The sequence below is a fragment of the Rattus norvegicus genome, chromosome 6 (assembly GCF_021556685.1).
Source record: "Rattus norvegicus strain SHRSP/BbbUtx chromosome 6, alternate assembly SHRSP_T2T, whole genome shotgun sequence".
Taxonomy (NCBI): Eukaryota; Metazoa; Chordata; class Mammalia; order Rodentia; family Muridae; genus Rattus; species Rattus norvegicus.
In genome coordinates, this window is record NC_141539.1 from 128431348 (window position 1) to 128452009 (window position 20662).

The following is a 20662-nucleotide window of genomic DNA, read 5'->3' on the forward strand; positions in this document are numbered from 1 at the left end:
GCTAGTGGGGGCAAGTCAATGGCACAGCTCCCTACCACACACTACTGAAAATCAGACAAGACCACGGATACCAGACCTTAGTGAAGGCACATTACCCAGCTTGAAGAACACAGAGGGGTCAGAGAGATGGCTCAGTAGTTAGCGCTAGGTGATCATGCAGGGGACATTAGTTCAGTTCCTAGCACTAAGTCAGGTGACTTCCAGTTGCCTGTAACTCGAGCTCCAGGATATCGGGAGCTCTCTCCTGGCCTCTGTCAGCACCAAGAACAGCAGAACTCTAGAAGGACAAAGTTTGCTCTGTTCATACTTTGGACCTCAGGTGTGACAACAAAGAGAAGTAAAATGTTCATCAAAGGGAGAAAGGGAGAAGTGAGTTCTTACAGACTCTCATGTAGCCCAGGATAGCCCCCAACTCATTATGTAGCCAAGGATGACCTTGAATTGCTGAACTTCCTGCCCCAGCCTCCCAAGGGCTGGGTTTTCGGCATTTGCTATCACACTTCACTCAAAACTCAACCTTTCCTTGATGGTAGTAGGGATTGAACTCGTGACCATGTGCATTCTCTGGTCTCCCACTAAGCTATGCTGCCAGCCCTGTGGGAGGATACTTCCCATAGCACCTCCACAAGGAATTCTTCCACTTTAATTCAGCGTCATCTCAACCCTCTCCAACCACCTCAGTCTAAAATCCAAGTGACACTCAGCCCCTGACCAACCCAGTCCTGCCACCCGCTCTTTATTTTTCCTGACAGCTGGCCTCACAGGTCACCATAATCAACTGCTCCATCATTTCCCTCTGACAGGGACATTAACGGGAGCTCGGAGGTGAAGACTGTCTTTCACAGACAGGTTGATACTTCAGAGTCAGCCGTGTCCACCAACTCTAGGAATCCAGTTTCTGTGCTGCCCACGGTCCTGTATCCCACACTATGCTCCTGCAAGGAATCCATTGGGTGGGCCTTCCAAACAGAAAGGCTTGAAAGCAGGAGAGGGGGTGATAGGAAGAAGTGGGGTCTCAGAGGGAGTGAGGGGAGGGGATAAGACACAGGGAGTGAACATGATTAAAACTATTATATGGGTGTATGAGATTCCCAAAGAATACATTTTTTAAAAACAATTTAAAGAACAGAAAACCAGTTACCAGGCATGAGCAAGTCATTGTCCCAAGACTTCTAACCACACCCCACATCTACCCTTTACTAACCAGTTTCTGGGTGTTTCTAGAACTTTTAGCTCAGAACGGTCACCCCTTTCCTATGACCCCTTACGGATTCATGTGTTTGTAGCCTCAAGTGAGAGCGCGCCATTCTGCAGAAATACTTCTGAACCAGTATGAGCGAAACTACTTTTTCTTGTCTTTCTGTAAGAACTGAATGGAATGCCACAGGATGCACCACCAGGCACCGAGATCCTTCTCTGAGACCGTTTACAGATGGAGGGCACCTCAGCCAGTTATCTGTAATTTCCAAACCACTAAGGTTGTTTGGTACCCACAGTGGAGCAGGAGTTGTGTTATCTGTATGCTCAACTCCTCTCCCCTCCCATGAAAACTCACAGATCTCGTAACAGGAATAGCACTGGGTGTTTGATAGCTTGGTGCTGCCATACATCTGGTATACAGATGCTACTGCTTCTTCTAAAATCCCAATCCTGGTGAAGTGACCAGAGAACAGAAGCTGCCTCTACCTTTCTATGCCTCCCTTTCCTCCCAACCCACACCACATCCTGACCCTGCACTGCCTTGAGCTTCCTTAATCAGTTCAGCTCTGGGCCTCAGCTCAGCCTTGCTATGGGGCAGTGTCTTGAGACGCTGCCATTGTCCAGAGAATGGAGGATCTGGAGTTTTTAATATACAGCATCTCTTACTGGTCAAGGCTTTCTTTTCTGATTTGGAAACTGGATGTGGCTGGTTAGGGATTTTGTGTCGTTTCTAATATGGTAGCCAAATGGTACTTCTTTAGAGCAAGGACCCAGTCCCAGACTTGGGGACTGATAAATGTTAACCCATCTCTTAGAGAATAAAGGAGGGACACTGTCACCCTGGAAGATGGAGAAGAGAGCTGTATCCCTGGGTCTTGGGGCCGTAGTTCACTGGCCTCAGTTTCCACACTGAACCTGCCCCTATCCATTCTCCCTTCAAGACCAACCCAGCCCCGCTGTTTCGGTTCTGGCTGGAGGCCACCTCCACACTTTTAGCTCCAGACCTAACCTATGCCCTGCTCCTGGCCTGTGTTCAACTGTGACTTGGCGTCTCTACTCAAGTGGTTCACGGGAGGCTCAGAGTTCACAAGAGACAATGAACTCGCCGTCTGCTCAATCCAGGAAGGGTGGTCCTTCCTGATGATCTACATGACCCAACAGTAAGCCATACACTTCCTCCTAAGGCTGGCTCAGCAGCCTCCCACCCGGCCTCCCATTTCCCCATGTCTCCCCTCCCTCTCTCTTCCTCACACAGCAGCCTAAAGTAGGTGCACTTCACCTCGGCTCCACATCCTCCAGAGGCTTCTTGCCAAAGATGGCTTGAATCCTAATCTATTCGTCATAGCTTTGCTAAACCCTGCTTCCATTTAAGTCACGTCCCTTGTAGAGAAGAATCTAGAAACCTCCTGAACAGTTAACAGCACTCTCCATCGCTAGTATGAAGTGCGAGAACTTCCGAGGGGAAGATGGATGTGTTACGGGATGTGTGTTAGGAGGGGAGGGAGGGCTCTTGCTGACTAACGGCCCGAACCTCAGAAACGGTGCCATTAACTCCCATAAGCCCTGGTGTGTCTCACACCCTCACTCCCACTACTCTTCCACAGAACGATGAACAGTTGGGTGGAAATGTCAGAGCTGGTTAATCCCACAGGGCTTAAGGCTGCAGAAAGGATCTTAGAGTTGAATAGGAAGATAAACTGCTTTGTTGCCACAAGGCCCAGAATGTTCTTGGAGATGAGATGAAAATCCTTTGTGTATTTCTGACTGTGAAGGGATCCAGGTCCTGGCTTCAGGGAGGAAGGAAGGATTAGACTTCACTCAGTGATTTGCTGGTGTTTAAGGCCCCATGGGGAGTTATCCTGTCTCCTGCTCTCCTCCATGCTGAGGGGTGGGCATTTAGGAGCAAAGGGCTCCATCGAGGTTGGAGCAGAAGCATGGAGGGAAAGGAATGAAAGGGAAGAATGTGGGGAGATTTTTTTTTAATATCTCGAGAATAGTGGAGGAATTCGGCAGGTCTTTGTGTCATTGGATCATGCCATGACTAAGCCAAGAACTGGAAAAAGACACTGAGCTTTATAGAGGTCTTTGCTCTCAGAAGAATATGGGATACATGTTATGGGGCCCCAGTTCCTTGTTCTGAGACAGCTAATGGCATACTTCCTGTGTGTTTCCTATCACCACTGGATGGACTTCCTGTGGGCTCCCTTGGAGTGTCCTGCTGAAACCACAGCCTGATTCCACAGGTTCCATCCCTGTTCTGGCCCATTTTTCTTACTTGGTTCTGCTTCCTCGTGGGGACATATATACCTGAACCACCTTAGCTCAGCTCTGCCTCTAGAAGGAACCAGGCAGGATGACTAATGAAAACATTAGCACACTGTGGGCCACATAGGACTGTGTGGGCCTAGAGTGAGACAGTGCCATGGACACAAAGCAGAACGGGAGGCCTGCCAAATGACTTCCTGTCCTCTAGCCCAGCTAAAGTCAACGACCACAGCTGACCTGTGCAAAGCAACATATGATAAGCCCTGTGGGCTGTATTCATGGAGAGACAGACCCACTACATACCTCTCTTCAGATCAGCGGAGCAACAGCCTCTCAGAGATGCTGAACTCTGCCTCTCTGGACCAGGTCTTGCCTATTTGTTTTGACAAGTGGTAGGGATGTGTGTGTGTAAATGGTTCATAAATCAATCCAGATTATCATACAGAACCATGCAACAATATGAAACCAAATCATCAAAAGACATAGTCAAGGCCTTCCCCCAGCAGACAACAAACTGGGAGTTTCCCCCTAAAAGCAAAGATTTGACTCTCTGTGGGGCACCCAGGTGAGGCAGTGAAATACGGTTGCCTGGAAGGGAGACTTGACGGGCAGGAGACTCACGTTTTTTGTGACAAATGGCACTTACCATAGCTCTGGCTGCTGCCCACTCTGTGCCAAGGGGCACTCACTCTCCAGCCCAAATGCCAGAAAATAGCCATCCCCACAGCTCCACACATCGGCAGAGAGCATTGGCCATTGTGGTGGAGAACCACTGTAGCAAAGTCAGCTCAAGGCTGAAGGAGGGAGATGCTGCTCCTGAGGCCAGGGGTTCAGGTGAACCCCTCTTCCTTGAATAAGGAGAGTATGAGGAAATAACTAATACTGGGGGCGCAGAGGGAAGGGAGCTCGGAGGGGAGGGCCTGGAAGGAATAGCAAGAATCCCACGGCCATGCACAGAAGGCCAGTAAGGCATTTCCAGCTGGTCAGCCTAGTATTCCCACTGCACACTTCCCAACACCAGGAGTGGGAGGTGTTCATGCAGAGAAGCATCCAGAAAGGACTCTGTCCTTTCTCTGTGCCTGGTAGACTCCAGCTTGGCCTACCACATGGCCAAGAGCTTCCCAAGCAGTCTAGCCCAAGACATGTGAGCCTTCACTGGGATCCAGGGGAGGGCACAGAGGCCACTACCAGCTCATCAGAACTGGCTCTGGTAAGCTCCAGCAAGGCCCTGGGGTCTAGCAGATTACATCTTGGCATGCAGCTTGGCCATATTTAGAGAGAAGAAAGGAGGGAAGTGTAAATCATGTCCCTAGAAACACGGCTGCCAACATCTCGGCACAATCTTAGAAAGAGGTGGTTGCCACAGTGAGGTCCCCAACACAGACACACAAACCAGCAGGGGCTTGGCCTCCTTCCATCCTGGATGAGATGGATCGTCTCCATGCAGTACTTCGCCCATGATTCTCTCCAAACTTCTTCTGGGAACTGTCCCTTGGCTCCAAGTCTCCCAAGTCTAGCTCTAGTCTACCACCTGGACAGGATGACGACTTCTTAGCCAGCCCCATGTTTTCCCTATTCCAACCCCCTTTCCACTCACCATCAAAGCCATCCCTTTAGGCCATCCTCACAGCCTTGAATCTCTTTAAGGGCTCTCCATTTGAAGAGGGCCTGGTTTGTGTGGTGAGATCCTGAATGGGTCGGTGCTAGCATTCCTGCCTCAGGACCCTAGGACATCTTCTGTGAGCCACTGTCTCCTGCAGCTTATAGTGCCCAGTGGCTTGGTCTGTGAGTTTCCTAAAACCTGTGGCTGTTCTGTTCCATGGTTTTGAATATGTCCTCCTCTGCCTGGTAGGTTCCCCCTGGACTTCCACAAGGTAGTTATCTCAGCAAGTAGCCTGCTCGGCGATGCTGCCTGCCCCTCGCGTGAAGCTAATCCCCTCCTCATGGTCTCCATTTTGGTCCTCCATTTCAGCCTTCTAGAATCCCACCTCCTACCACAGCATCTGGCCCACAGTAATTATCCAGTGGATGTTTATTGGGTGGAAAGAATAGGAGAGAGGACACTTTGAACATCTGTGATGGCCTTCCATGAAATGACCGGATTTTACTGTTATTTGGAACTTGGCCAAGAAAACTTAACGAACCAGACAATATGAGTTTTGCTTCTCTTCTCTCCATGCCTTGGAGCATCCTGAGCCTGAGCCCTCTCGCTGCTGTCTTTCCTCCTACCTTGCTATTGTTCTCCTTCCTGTCTTCTTTCGAATAAACCCCTGGCTATGATGCTTACAGGCTGTGGTGGTTCATCTCCACTGTCAACCTGACAGGATTTGGAATCACCATGGAAACATGCCTCTGGGTGTGTCTAGAGAGGTGTTTCTAGAAGGGTCTGAAGAGATTAGACCCGCCCTAAATGGAGGCAGCACCATCCTATGGGCTGGGGGCCAGAACTTCACGAAAGATAAGCCAGGTACTGACACTTAAGTCTCTCTGCTTCTTGACAGATGCTTTACGGTCCTGACCTGCGTCCCTGCCATGTTGGGCTCTGTCCCCTCAAACTTCAAGTCCACGTAAGACCCTTTTCTTGTAGGACATTTGGAGAGAAGAGTAACTGGCGCCCAGGCATTCTTGAAATCTCTTCTGTGTCTTCAGAAACTACTACCATCTGAGGTGACTTGGGACCCTGCCCTGGGCCAGGCAGCTCTGTAGATGCTGGTCCCTGGTCCCTAGGGATGCAGTTGGGGCCGATCCAGGCTGTGCCACCCGATCCTAGCATTTAACAGTGGTGCCAGAGTCTCAGCCTCACTTGGGGCCCCTGAGGTCCCCATCTAGCAGGAGTGGAAGCCACTCCCCCTCTTTTGACTGTGCCACCATCAGATCACACACAGGCTGTTAAGTTCAAGCTAGGAGAGAATTGGCCTGTTTTAGCAAGTGGCTCTGACTTACCTCCACTGTCTTGGACCACCATGACATCCCCTGTCATTGACTACAGCTGTTCTCTCTGCTCCCTGCCCTGCACCTGGCCTTCCTCAGAGTATGACCCATCAGCACCCGATTTGCTCAAAAGTACATACAACAGGTTCCTGTCTGGAATCTGAACCTTGCTAGTGGCATTTGGTTCCAGGGCCATCTCCTCTCCCCTGGACCACTGCAACAGCTCCTGACTTGTCTCCCTGCATCTGCTCATCCTGCCCTCAGCAGAACAGTGAGAGGGTTCCCACTGGGAGTAGGTAAAACAGAGGTCCCCTTGGGCACCGTGTCCACACCCTCACAGTAGGCCCACGGACCACACTTTCTCTGTCTCTCTCTAGCCCTCAATTCTCACACTGCTTCAGACACTCAGGGACTTGGGCCACTGTTCAGCTACTCTGATGAATCTACAGCCTTCAGCTTTAGCCCTGGCTGCTCTCTCCATCTACGGTGCTCTCCCTAGACCCTCTCCAAGCCTTCCTTCTCTCAGACCCGGCCTGCCCTGCACAGCTCCCCCCCACACCACAGCCCTGCTCTCCGTAGCACACCTGCCACAGTCTGGCTCAAAGGATTAGCACATTGATTACTTCTGGTGTTTATCCCCTGACAGAATGTCAGTTCTGCATCCATTTTGTCCTAGAGCATATTCCAAGTTCTGAAGACATGTTTAATAAAATGTTCGAATGAGTAAAAGTTGGCTTGCCCCCAAATGTCCTCCCTCGGGCTCCTTGGGGCCAGCCTTAGGACCTTCCTTAGCATGTGTCTGTAACAATGTTGATTAGAACATCTGTGGGGGCCTTAAGTGGTCCTGACCACACACCTGCAGGCTCACCCATTGGCTTATGCTGTCCCCACTCTAGGCTAGTACATCTCCCCAAGGCCAAATACATCCTTCCCCATTTCCCATGCCCTCAGGGGCTCTTCCTCCTTCTTCTTGAAGTCCCTGGGTTCTGCAAGCTTCCATCACTGATTGACTTCCATGGATGACCCCTGAGTGGAAAGACCCACTTGTTTGGCCCCGAATGTCTCCTCTTTCCTTGTTCCTCTCCACTCACAGTGCTCAGGATCTCTGACTTCGGATGCCTAAGATTGAATCATATGGCCGATATATGCTCATCTTGTGGCTGTTCTAACAAGAACTTCCACCCTCAACTCCCGTCTGCCTTCTGGCTCCTCTCCACATGCTAGGTGCATTCCTCAGACTCACCTCTCCACCCCCTCCCCCTGCTCCTAGTCCTCTTAAACCTCAAGCCCTGCCTTCACCTCTCCTCCCTTCAGTCATCTCTGTGACTCTGGTCCCATTGTGAATGGCTCCCACAGCGTCCTTCCGAGTGAGTGACAGTGACAGTTGAGGCGTCTGCCTCAGCGTTAGACTCATGACTTCTTCAAGGCTCTGTGGCAAACCTGGAGTTAGACTTCTGTTACCTCCCTGCTCCTGTCCAAGAGGCATCTGATCACACTGGGAGTTCTCTCCCCCTACCATGGCAGTTCAGGAGGCTTTTCAACCCTTTTCCCAGCCCTTCCTGGTTGGGCTGCAGTCCTAAGCCCTGGCCAGCTACCTCCTCTCTGAGTTTTGCCTTCAGCCCCTGCCACCCAGCTTCTGTTTACTGCACTCCCTGTCCCATCTCTGTTAGGGCACCCCCACCCTCTTCCATGGCCAGCCTTTATTTGAGACTTGTTTTCCCATCTCTGCCCATCTGGTGGCTCCTTCAGGTGACTTGCTCCAGTCAGGTGCCTTCCTTCTGGCTAACCCTGGAGACAGATGGGCACGCTGAGTAAGTAGCCTGTCCTTCCTTCATATGCAGCCTCCCTCTGATGTCACAGACATCTCAAACTCTACCTGAGACAAAACATAACGCCATGAACCCCACTGTGGGGTCCTCAGCTACTTTCCACTGGGCATCCTCAGTCACAGTGTAGTACTGGGCATGCTCAAAGCTCTAGACATGTCTGCTACATAAAGGTTGTGGTGGTGGTGGTGTGTGTGTGTGTGTGTGTGTGTGTGTGTGTGTGTGTGTGTGTGCGTGTGTGCGTGTGTGTATGTGATATGTGATCCATGAAGGTGTTGTATGTTCTTGTGGGTACAGTGCACACACATTTATGAGCACACATCACCACACCTTGTTTTGTTTTGTTTTTTTTAACGTGAGTTCTAGAGATAAAACTGGGATCCTTTGTCCTTTGCTGATGGAGCCATCTCCCTAGACATCTTGTTCCATTTTTAAGTAGGAGAGAGAAATGTGGGTTCACAGTGGGACTCTGAAAGATACAGACCCAAGTGAGTCTGACTGGGGGCAAGGTCAGCCATGGTGGCCCTATTGGAAGAAGGTAATCATGTATGGAGGACGCTTCTGGGACCTGTTCCCTCTCCTCCCAGGGAAGTGACACTCCTGTTCACCAGCTGTGACTAGTTAATGTGACAACTAACTCTTCCATCCCATGCCACCAGTCAGTCCTCTGCCCTGAGCTCCAGGACCAGGTGTGGTACCCATCATGCCTGTCCTTCACCCTCCCCTCCCTGAAGGTGTCTCCTGGGATCATCACCTCCAAGTGGCCAATGCATGTGACTTCTTGTCCAGCATCTGCCTCTGGAGAAACCTAAATTAGACAGGGTTCCAAGAATGAGGGAAACAAGATCTGACAAAACCCAAGTCACATGTTGGCTCCTTTCTCCTGGGCAGCCTCCCCATCTTCATCACTCAGACATGCATTTATGCAAGCACCGGGCATGCACTAGCCATGTGTCAAGCCCAGTGCCATCACCGGGGACGAAGATGTACAAACCATCCCTGAACCTGGGAATAGGAACAGACACTTAGTAGGCTAAACTAGTGGCTCCATCCCAGACACAAGTGGGGCATCCTAGGTGAAATTTGTAATAACATTAATGAACTGACACACTGACAGATCCTCTCCCTTATTCCCTAATGATGGATGCTATCCCGAGCACTGTCTTGGCTCTGCCAACTGCCAGTGAGTACAAATGAGGTCCTTGCAGCTGTGATGCATCAGCCGGTTCCAAATCACTGGTACTGGGCAGCAGAATGCAGGCCCTGGTAGTAGCCTGAAGTTTTGTAAGCAGACATGTTCTCGCTTTAAGCATGACACTTCACACATCTCCTCTCCCAATTATCAATTGCTTTGGGGGAACCAAGTCATCACCAACCAAGTCCAACTCCAGCACCCCTTGCTTCACAGCACCCCATTGCTGCATCTCGGCCACCTGTGAACCCCAGCTCACAGCTCCTTCCCAGCAAGCACTCTCCTTAAGCAAGGTATTTGAATCGATTGGTTTCTATGCTAATTGATTATTTCTCTTCTCACTCATTGGTTTCCAAGTTGCCTTCATTTATAACTTAAAGTAAGGATAAGGGGATAAAACCGAACCCAGACCAAAGCAGATAAAACAAGACTCGAGTCATTTGCATCCGAGAGCACGTGTTTTCCTTCACGCTTCCCGGCAGTGTGTAAAGAAGGAACTGGGCGTTTTTCATAGCCACGGGTGCTACAGATTCTGAGAGAAGTTTGCAATGCCTGCTCTTGGTGCTAAGCTGGGAAAGCAGTGGGCTGGAGATTGAATATAAACAGGGTGCACCCTCAGTACCAGCACCTGATGTCTACTGTCTTTGGGAATGGTCCAGACTTGAGAGACCTGGGGTTTGAGAGACCAGGCACCTCATTGATGGCAACTTTGAGAGGGTCATTTGGTCCTTCTGAGTATGTGCCAGGCTTGCTAGAAGAGAGGGACCAACATGTTTTGGTGATGTGACGAGTTCGCCTCTCAACCACTGGGGTGTCAGGGACAGGTGATACCCAAGAACTGCCACTTCAGATTCAAGGTCACACCTCCTTCTCCCTCCAGACGGTACGCCACAGCAAACGCACCTGTGCCTTGGCACAGGTTTGATGCCTCACAGGCACTGCAGAGTGTGGTGTGGGAGCATGGAGCATGGAATTCAGCAGATGTTTGATGAACAATCTGTAGGATGGCCTCAGGTCTCAAGGGCAAAAAAATCCATCTACACCCAGGAGTAACCTGGCAGAAATCTTAAGTCTGCCCCCCCCCCCCCCCCGTTGAGAACTGAACAAAAGAAACCAGTCTGCTAGCCTCAATGCAGATGATTCATCATGCCCCGGGACCCAGGAAGAAACAAAGGAGACGTAAGGGACAACCTGATTAAGGTGAAGGATCACGATGATCTGTGCTTGTCACTGCCCAGTGCCTGGACCTCGGTAGGAAAGCTCAAGGAGAAACAAAGGAAGACATAAGTCAAGTTCTTGAGCCCACTGATGGGCTGGACAATGCGGAATGATCCTGACCCAGGTGGTTATCTCAGAACCCTATCTGGGTGCAACACCATGCCTGGAGTGCTCTGAGCTGAAGGTAGACTCAAATGTGAGAGTTGGTCCATTTTACAGATGGAGAAATGGGGTCTAAACCAGATCACGCATTTGCTAAAGTAAGATTCATACCTTAAAAAATTCTACTTATGGAGAGTGGCTGCTCACTGGGGGGCAGAGTCAGGCTCCCAATTATGTTTTTAACTCCCATAACTACCTTCGGATGTAGAAAATGGGAACCCAGAGAGGGAGGGTGACCAAGATACTGCTAGAGTGACCCAGAGCCCACCTGGCTTCCAGGTCCCACCTCGAAACACAGGAACATGGATCAGTGACGAGAGGAAAGCAGCACCTCCAGCAACAGAAAAAAGACCCAGGAATCTAGCAACGGTGAGCGTAGACTAAAATGTGAGAGTTGGCCCACTTTACAGATGGAAGAATAGAGTCCGAACCTGGGAAGACCAACTCTGCATCAACACAGGGTAGGAAGCAAGATGCTTTCCAAGTTGCACAGCCCCTAGGTATGCCATACCCAAGCACTATCTGGTGCTTATTCCACATCTAGCCAAGGGCAAGGCCAGCGGCATCTATGGACCTCCAAGGGGGGGGGGGTGGCATCCCTCACAGAGGGCAAGGTGATGGGGGATGAATTTATCTACTGTGCCCATCAGCTTTGCGACCCCAAGGGCAGGCAGACCATGCTCCGCTCACACTCACGATCCAGGAGGACTCCTGTTTGCCTGTGGTGAGAATCTTTGCCATTTGGAGATTCAGTGGAGCTAACCCTGTTAGCTGGGGAATTTGGAGCCTAAGATGAGAGCAACTGAAACACAGGAGGAAAGACGGGTTCGTGCTTCCCCTTGGCCCCACCTGATCTTCACCACCATCCTACTGTGAAATTACAAACCAGGAGAGTACGAAGTAAGTGGCCTCCTCCACCCAGAGACTGACCAGAGCTCAGTAGCATCCCTGAATCCTCCACCCAGAGACCTCTCTCCTCGACCAGGCACAGCAGCCCTGGGTCTTCTAGAATGTTCTCAAATCCAAGCTAGCTCAGCATAACTCACCTGCCCTAGCCCATCCTGCTACCATCACCACCATTGCTGGCTGGACACAATACCAGCCTTGTCCCTGAGCCCTGAGCTCTTCCCTTCTCCCTCACTCCCTTCCATGGGATCAGTCTCTGAAAAGTAGACATCTTACCCTGTAGCTTACTGGTTCTCAACCTTCCTAATGCTGTGACCCTTTCACACACTGTGGTGACCCCAACCATAAAGTTGTTGCTACTTCATAACTGTAATATTGTTACTGTTATGAATTGTAATGCAAATGTCTGTGTTTTTATATGGTTTTAGGCAAACCCTTGAAAGGACCGTTCCACAGCACCCCCAGGGGTTGTGACCTACAGGTAGAGAACCTCAGCTCTCGAGGCTCCCTGCTTCTTCCAGATGCAGTCCAAGCTCCTTTCTGATGCTCTGTGTAGCCTGCTCCTGCCTCTTCATATCACCCCTTCCCCCATGACTATAAAGCCCCTCCTGTTTTCCAGAGCCAGCCGCCACAATGGCTTCTCTCACAGCCCAGGCATCACCCCACACAATGACCTTACACAGGCTGTTCCCTCCGGTAAGAATGTTTTTTCCTCCTATCTCCTCAGCTTCCTCCTCTCCTTTAGGGGGCTCTTAGCTAACATGTGATCTCAGGTCCACTAGTGTTGGTGACCATTCCGCATCCCTTCCGAGCATAGTCGTCCATACACTGTCTTCCATTTTCCTGTTCCAGGATGATTGCCGCAAAGGAAAATGAAAGATCAGAGAACATGGGCCCATAGGCCAGCATGACCACCCAACACACCACGGGATCACAGCCTGTAATTGTTATGCCAGCACTAGGGAGGCTGAGGCAGGAAAAGCATGGTTCAAGCCTAGCCTGGGCTATCAGAGAGTTCAAGGCCAGCCTGAGCCTATCTAAGAAAAGGGGGAGGGCTCAGGATGTAGCTGGATGAGGACATTTGTCTGACCTGTGCAAGGCCTGGGCTCTATCATCAGCACTGTAAAAGTAAAAGTTGCACACACACATGTATACGTGTGCATGTGTACACCCCCCCACACATGAACAGGTAAACACAGATGCTCATATGAGCAGGTAAGCACATATGCACACATGCAAACACACACTCGTGTGAACAGGTAAAGGCACACACGTTCATATTAACAGGTAAAAGCATGCACGCACACTCACATGTGTACACACACATTCATATGAACAGGTAAAGGCGCATGTGTATGCACGCATACACACACACACACACACACACACACACACACACACACACACGAAGAAAATGGGGAAAGGTAAATTATCTGACCTTATCTGACCCTCCTCATGGAGAGCCGAGGTCTAATTCCCACTCCTTGATGACTCAGTGCTGGCCACTTGATTCCACAGAACAGAACACAATGTGCACACTGTTATGTGCCCTTTCTCCACCACACTGTCAAAAGGAGCACAGCTTCTGCCTGCCTTGCACACAGGAAGCCCACACTGTGTGGTGACATCACGTGCATGGCCCAGCTGAGGACCCTGCAACAAGTGACCAAAGCCAATGTCAACTGGCAAACCCGAGAGGGGAAGTCTTTGGGATGACCCAGCCCCAGGCAGTTCACTACAGCTTCATTGAAGACACATGGGGAGAGCATCCTGGCAGGATCCAGTTCATCCTGTAATCTGGGACGGGGAAGGAACAACCCTTCTGTGGGTCATCTATTGAGGAAGCTTGTTCTGTCACCCAATGAAACAAGAATAGGGCGGGGTGAGGAGAGATCCTCGGAGGCAGCCTGGAACAAGTAACTTGCACCTTCTGAAGTTCTGGTCTTTGCAGAGAACGTGAAGATAATGCTACTTATCACAGAGGAGTGTCTGAGGGTTCGCCGAGCTCCTGCCTGCAAGACCCAGGACTAAATACTGGTTCCTTTCTACTGTTCAAAGCGAGGGGTGCATTCTAGCTGAGCACATGTCTGCAAACTTATTACTGGGAAGACTGGGAGGATGGACAGTTCTAAGCCAAACTTGACTACAATGTGAGACCCCGCCTCAAAAATAAAATTCTATAATGTTCACGGTTTAATTGGAATTTTGTTAATGCACGGCTCTTGGCACATCGGGGCCCAAGCAGCCCTATTCCCAGCTCTACCATTGATGCGTGCCCTTTAGGGGAGTCACTTAACCTCTCTTCTGAGTTTTGTAAGAATTAAATAAAGGCAGAAATAAAAGCTAACCCAGTGCTTTGAAGTCCTTGGGCTCTGTGGACACACCGGCTCATGCCTCTCTGCTCTGCCATAGCTATTTCTGGCTTGTCTGCCTGGAAGCCAGTCTCAGAGGGGGTGCGCATGCTTTTCCTTGAGGGCTGGTATACAGTTCTTCTTCCCATGGCCTGAGAAAGCAGCTCAGGCCCTCTGTTCTGGTGGCTGCCCCCCACCTTCGAGAAATAACATAGTAGGGAGAGGGTGGGGATTCCACTTTACTCTGAGGATTGCCCTAGAAGGGGTGTGAATGGAATTCTCAGAGCTCCCTGTTTTGCAGAATCTAGCCAGCTGGTAAGAGCCCACTCTATCCCAAGTTTATTCTCAGCCAGGTTCCAGAATCTACCGGTGACCTGTTTAGGCCACTGCTAGTCTAATGGTTAGTGGCCTAAGATGACTACAACTGTCAGTCTTAATTCCTTTTTGAGACGGGATCTAATGTAGCCCAGGCTGGCCTTGAACTTACTATATGGTCAAGGATGGCCATGAACTTCTGATCCTCCTGCCTCTGCTTCCCAGGGGCTGAAATTGCAGGTATAAATCATCACTCCCAGTTGAAATTGCAGGTATAAATCATCACTCCCAGTTTAACCTAAATTGAAGTTTTATTACCTTGTTCTCCTCTCTCTCTCTCTCTCTCTCTCTCTCTCTCTCTCTCTCTCTCTCTAACTCTCTCTCCTCCCCTCCCCTCCCCCATGTGTGTGTGTGTGTGTGTGTGTGTGTGTGTGTGTGTGTGTGTGTGGTGATGATGATGATGGTGATGATGATGATGACAATGACGACATATGTGTGGAGACCAGAGGACAACTTACAGGAGCCATTTTCTCTTTCTACCTCATGGACCCTGGGGACTGAACTCAGGATATCAGGTTTGGCAACAAGCACCTTTGCCGTCTCCCCGGCCTAGCCTTCACATTTCTTGTTAGCTGCCACTGTGGTAACTGCGTTCTGGGCTCTCCACAGGTTCATTTGACAGAGATCCTGTGACCACTCACATGTGGCAGGGACAGCTACTTGTCACTCATGTGGCTAATGAGCAAAGGTTACAGGGCAGGAAAGCCAAGTTCTGAGTCTCGGCTCTGTGACACCACCTTTGGGGCTGCACAGAGCTCACCTAAGGTGGCCTGCAGAATCTCCTCTCCTTCCATCCGGTTCCTTCCCAGGTGAGAAAACTGAGGCCCAGAGAGAGAGCTACAGTTGGCACGGTTGGCACAGAGCTAAGGGAAAGGATCCCCTGGGTCTCCAATGCCCTTTGATTTAACTGTCATTTTCTAGGACTCTGCTTCTCAGAGTGCCCCTGTGACCAAGAATCAGCCCCATTTGAGATGAGGGATGAGTTCAGGCTGTTCGACCCCATGATGACCTATTGAGTGAGGAATCCAGGGGATAAGGCCTAGCATCTTAAGACAGCTTCCCACTGATTTCTGAGGACTCTGCTTTGGGGCTCCCTATGGTACAGCTCACACACACTCTCGAAGAATGATTCCCCCAGGCAGGTGCCCTTTGCCCTATAGGCAGAGCGTCAAGAGCAAGTTGGCAGCAAATAAACCCATTGTTCAAGAACCTTCCACGGCATGTCAGACATGGTGTTTCATGCCTGTAATCCCAGCACAAAGAGGGTCGAGGGGAAGGATCTCAAGTTTGAGGCTAGCCCAGACTACATACTGTTTCAACAAACTAACGCATTCACCCATTCACCCACTTGCTCGTGCGCTCACTCTCTCACACTCGAACTTCCGCATCCCAAGAACTATGTCTATGCTCCTTCCTAGTGGGGAAGGGTGAGGGGTGTTCGACAGCGGCACAGAGCTGGTCTCTACAGAGTGCAAGGCATCTGTCCCACACACTTGCAAATACACACGACACGAATGAGCGCAACAGAAAACCATTTTTAAAATCACCTTGGCTTTGCCAGGCAACCAAGTCTAAGCAGTTTCCCCACCATGAGACTTTGGGAGCTAAAACCAGGAGAGTCCTAGGGAAACTGAGACCCACTGGTCACCCTGAGCACCAAGGAAGTGGCTGGATGCTGTTTGCATGGTGAGGGAGGGATGGTCAGTCATGTGGAGACCACAAGGGTCCAGAAAAGGCTTCTGATGGTCACTTCCATGGAGTCTGTGCCAACGGATGTCAGTGTGCTTAAGCAGTCTACTACAGACACATGTCCCCAGTCCTTGGGCCTTTGGAACACTTGCTCCCTGTCTTGTCAGCCTCTCTCAGCCCCATGCCTTCCTGACTTCCTCCTCATATCCTGCCTCCTTCACTGACCATCTTGTAAAAGATGGAGACACAATCACTGACCTTTCACACCTGAAACCAGACTGAACTCTCACAGATTGTCTTCTGAACACTACACATGGGCTAGAGTACCTCCCTTCCTCTGCCCACGAAATACATAAATAAATAAATAAATGCTAATGTTTATGAGCCAACACACACTGGTCAAAAGCCCATATTGCAGACCATGAGGAAGTGACCACTGTCATTTTGCTAAATGGATATTAGCTACCAACACAAGTGTCTTAGAAATATTTACGTATATGGCGACGGGAGAATTTCCTTTGTTTGCTTTTGCTGCGTGTGGGCAGCTGTTACTGCACTGAAAATAAATGTTGCTAGCCTGGCCCTCAGTTCGCCATGTTGATCACTTCCTCCAAGGATCACGTGGTCTTGGAAGAATGTGATGGAGTATTGGGGGAAGCTGTCTTCCGGGCACGACATGGCTGCGGCACTCTTGGGAACTATAATTTTCTGCATAAGACTGGGTTCGGCAATATTCTGTTGAGGATGGGGGAGGGGCTCACAAAGTCCCACTCTTCTCTGAGGGTCTATAATCAGTCAGACATTTTCATCCAGGGGTGTAACCTGGGTGTCGTCCTGAACATGACCTCTCACCCACGCTTCTAGAAGTAACTGTAATGACGTTCACTGGGGCCCCAGCAAAAAGAGTAGAGGATGTGAAAGGAGGAGAGTGGGTAGCTGGGTAGTGGGTCGGTGAGGACTGGGGGATGGGAGAGGAAGGTAGAGGATAATTAAGATCGAGGTCCATTCAGAAGAGTCATTTCCGAGGCTTATAGCTAAGCTACGGTTTCAACCATGCTAATCTCTTCTCATCCAGAATCATCTTCCTGCCTACAGCTCAGCTCTGACCCCTTCATCAGACAGCATCTTCAACCCACCCTCTACAGGACCCAGCCTAGCGTCATGTGTCAGAGAGCTCTGGATATCAAATAATCTCAAGACTCACCCCCCCCAGCACACACACACACACACACACACACACACACACACACACACACACAATCTTGTCTGGCAAATCAACCCTAACGCACACTCCAAGTTGTTAAAATAAGTTATTTTCTCTGAAGCAGGAGGCGCGATGGTATGCCATCTGCCTGTCTAACATCTCTGTTGGGTCATCACCATCTGGGCAGTGTCCCAAAAGATGGGCCTATGTCCCTACAGTACCATAGACTTTAGACAGCACACGGTGCTCAAACACACTGAGGCTCTTACAGTTTGGATCCTGAATGCTCTCCAAGAGCCATGTGTTGGCAGTTTGGTGCCCAGTCTGTGGTGTTACTGAGAAGAGATGGGACCTTTAGGAGCGGGGTCTAGTAAGAAGAAGAAGTTATGTCATTAGGGCTATGACCTTGAGGGATATACTGTGACCCCAGGCCTTTTCTTACTTCTTTCACTTCTTGGCTGCCAGACTGTGAACAGGCTTTCTCCATCATCCACTCCCACCATGACAGGCTGTGTACCGACACACATAACTGAAGCCCAGGGTCAAACAATCATAACTGAATCTTCTGAGATGGAGTCTAAAGGAACCTTCCCTGTTAGTAAGGTGATTGTCTCGGGTGTTTTGTTGCAGTGACAGGAAGCTAACACAAAATCTGTAACGGAAACACTACCAACAACATAGCATGCTCCTTTTGGTTCTCTCATAAACCTTCTGATTAATATCTTAAAGTACTGCCTTGTTTTCATCTGCTTGGGTCTATGGGCCCCTTCTATCGAAGCAAGTGGTCCTGGTTTCTTGTTTATGCAACTTCTATAAAGAATCCTGCTCTCTTGCTCTTGTGCTTGCCTTCCAGCTCCCTGCTCTCTCCCCTTTCCCTTCCCCCCCCCCGCCTCTCTCTGCGTGCTCATGTCAGCCTCTACTCCTCTGCTTCTCTTCTCTCCTCCCCTCCTCTCCTGTCCTCTCCTCCCTTCCCCTCCCCCCTCCCCCTCCCCCTCTCTCTCTCTCTCTCTCTCTCTCTCTCTCTCTCTCTCTCTTTCTCTCCCTCTCTCTCTGTCTCTCCCTTTCTCTGCCTCTGCTACCCTCTTGACTCCCCTCCCCATGTCCTGAATAAACTCAAGGGGAAGAGATGTCTCAGCATGGGGCCCGCTGAGGTGCTCCCTTTCCCCATACCTCACCACACATCCATAAAACATATCCCTTCCTCTCTTTATCTTTTAATAAATACAACAGGAAATGCCATGGGGAATGGGGAAACAGAAGAAAAAGACTAATCCTATGGAAACCAGGGTGAATACACACAGAAAAGCAAAGAAAAATGAGAGGTGGTACTTGGATATGGGGAAATTGGTGACCCACCATGGTCCAAGGGATGGGATGCGGCTTGCTCACCCAGGCCTTGCAGACCCACAGGGCTGGAAGATCTGTCCCATGGCTGCCCCCTTTTGACCCTGCTGTGATTTGGATGTCATTTGCCCCAGCAAAACTCCTGTTAGAACTTGGCTGGCTGCCAACATCGTGACATGTGGAGATGGCACCTTAAAGAGGGATTAATGTCTTTCTCATGACACTGGATGGGTTCTCTTGGGAACGGGGATGCTACAGAGCAATGGACTCTGAGCATCTTTGTCCCTGTCACATCGGCACATTCCTGCCCACCCTTCTGCCCACTGGGGCATAAAACAGTGGGAGGCCCTTACCAGATGCTTAGGTATTCCGGCCAACATAGCTCTTTTTCCTTTATAAGCTATCCAGCCTCTGGTATTGTCTTATAGCCACAGGACATGGATTAGGACAACCCCACTGAAGACTGCGATACCCAAGATGATGTGTCTCGCACAGTCCTACCTCCCAGGCTTTGCCTGCCTTGTTCTTACTACTTGGACGTCTTCTTCACACAACCTCCATACCAACGCAGCACGGTCCCATGGTGGGTCATGTGGCAATAATCCAGCCTTCTCCTCAGCCACTGCTTACAAGAGACAGTTTCCACCCCAGGTGGAAACAGTAGGGAGGCTGGTTTGACATTTAGGGGTAGACTCTGGCCTAAGCACTCGGGACTTTCCAGCGTCCCTGCCAACAGTTTCCATGTCCTCAAAGGCCACCCTATGGCTCACTGATACAACACCCTCTGCAGAGCCAGTGATCCCAGAAGAACAAATTATCCTCCTCACTCCGGGCGCGTGGCAGCACGAGAGGAACAGAAGGGACTGTAGCTGAATGTGGGGAGCTGTCAGATCTCAGCGCACGGGCCTGGGGGCCAGACACTGGGCTGAGAGGACGTCTCAGGAAAGAAAGGTGACATCTCCAGGGACAGATGCCAGTTCTTAGCACGGGCAGATGGGGTCTCTCAGGATAAGCAAGCCAGAGAACACCCAGGGGTAGGAAGATGCTGAAGGATGCCAGAGGGCTTGGTGGAATTTGGTTCTCACTTAAACCTGCATCTGAGTGATCTCGGGCCATTCTAGGCCCTGGCCCACAGGCTCTGACTCATATAGATTTAAAGTAAACAAGAGAGGCTGTAAGTAAGGTTATTTGGAACTACACTCCCAGAAACACAGGGTCACAAGGAGCCGATAAAAAGGAAAGAACCCACACAAACTGCAAAGATGGCCCCGCCCCCTGTATTTCCCACTAGGTACCAAGAGGCTAGACACAGCCTAGCAGACATTGAGTTTCATCAAGGTTATTTAAAATACACTCACGCTCAGTTCAGTGGAGATGTGATTGTTGGTGCACTCTAGGGCAAACCTGGAGAGTTAAACATCTCCTTAGCCTACAGCTAAGAGACCCTGGGTCCCACCACTTGTAGGCAGAGAACTTAACTATGCAGAAGGCAGGATTGAGGCCATTTCTGGGTAAAGAAATGTCCCTTTGTTTTCGAGATTAGGCAATTAAAGCGTTCAGAAATTCAGCCACCCAGGAAAGAGGCAAGCCCAGGGGTTTCAGCGGGTTGGGTACAAACGGCCAAAATGCAAGAGTGGATCTCGGCTCTCAGACCTTTGCCTTGGGCTCTACCCTAACTGGCTTCCTAAGCAGGCATCGGAATCGAAAATTAAACCGCGTGGGTGGGGTATTTAAGACCGCACTGAGCAGCTTCCCCCTTTAAAGATCTGGCCCTCGGAACGTTCCAGGCTGGGTCACTTATCAAATGGAGATTGACTTTTATCCGATTAACCGAGGGAGAAGCATCCTTCTCCATCTTGCAGAGGCATTCTGGGGGAAGAGCGCTCTGCAGACTGCAGGGGAAAGTTGGGTCTTGGCTTCCCTCCCGCTCGGCCAGTGGAAAATTACAAAAGAGGCAGAGCTGTCCTCCGTCTCCTCTCTTTCATCAGCTGTTCCCGGG

General features: G+C 50.3%; 1 protein-coding gene across 4 annotated transcripts in view; it reads right to left on the minus strand.

The window, feature by feature from the left end:
* Prima1 (proline rich membrane anchor 1) overlaps window positions 1–20662 on the minus strand; it is a 52054-nt gene that overhangs the window by 24402 nt on the left and 6990 nt on the right.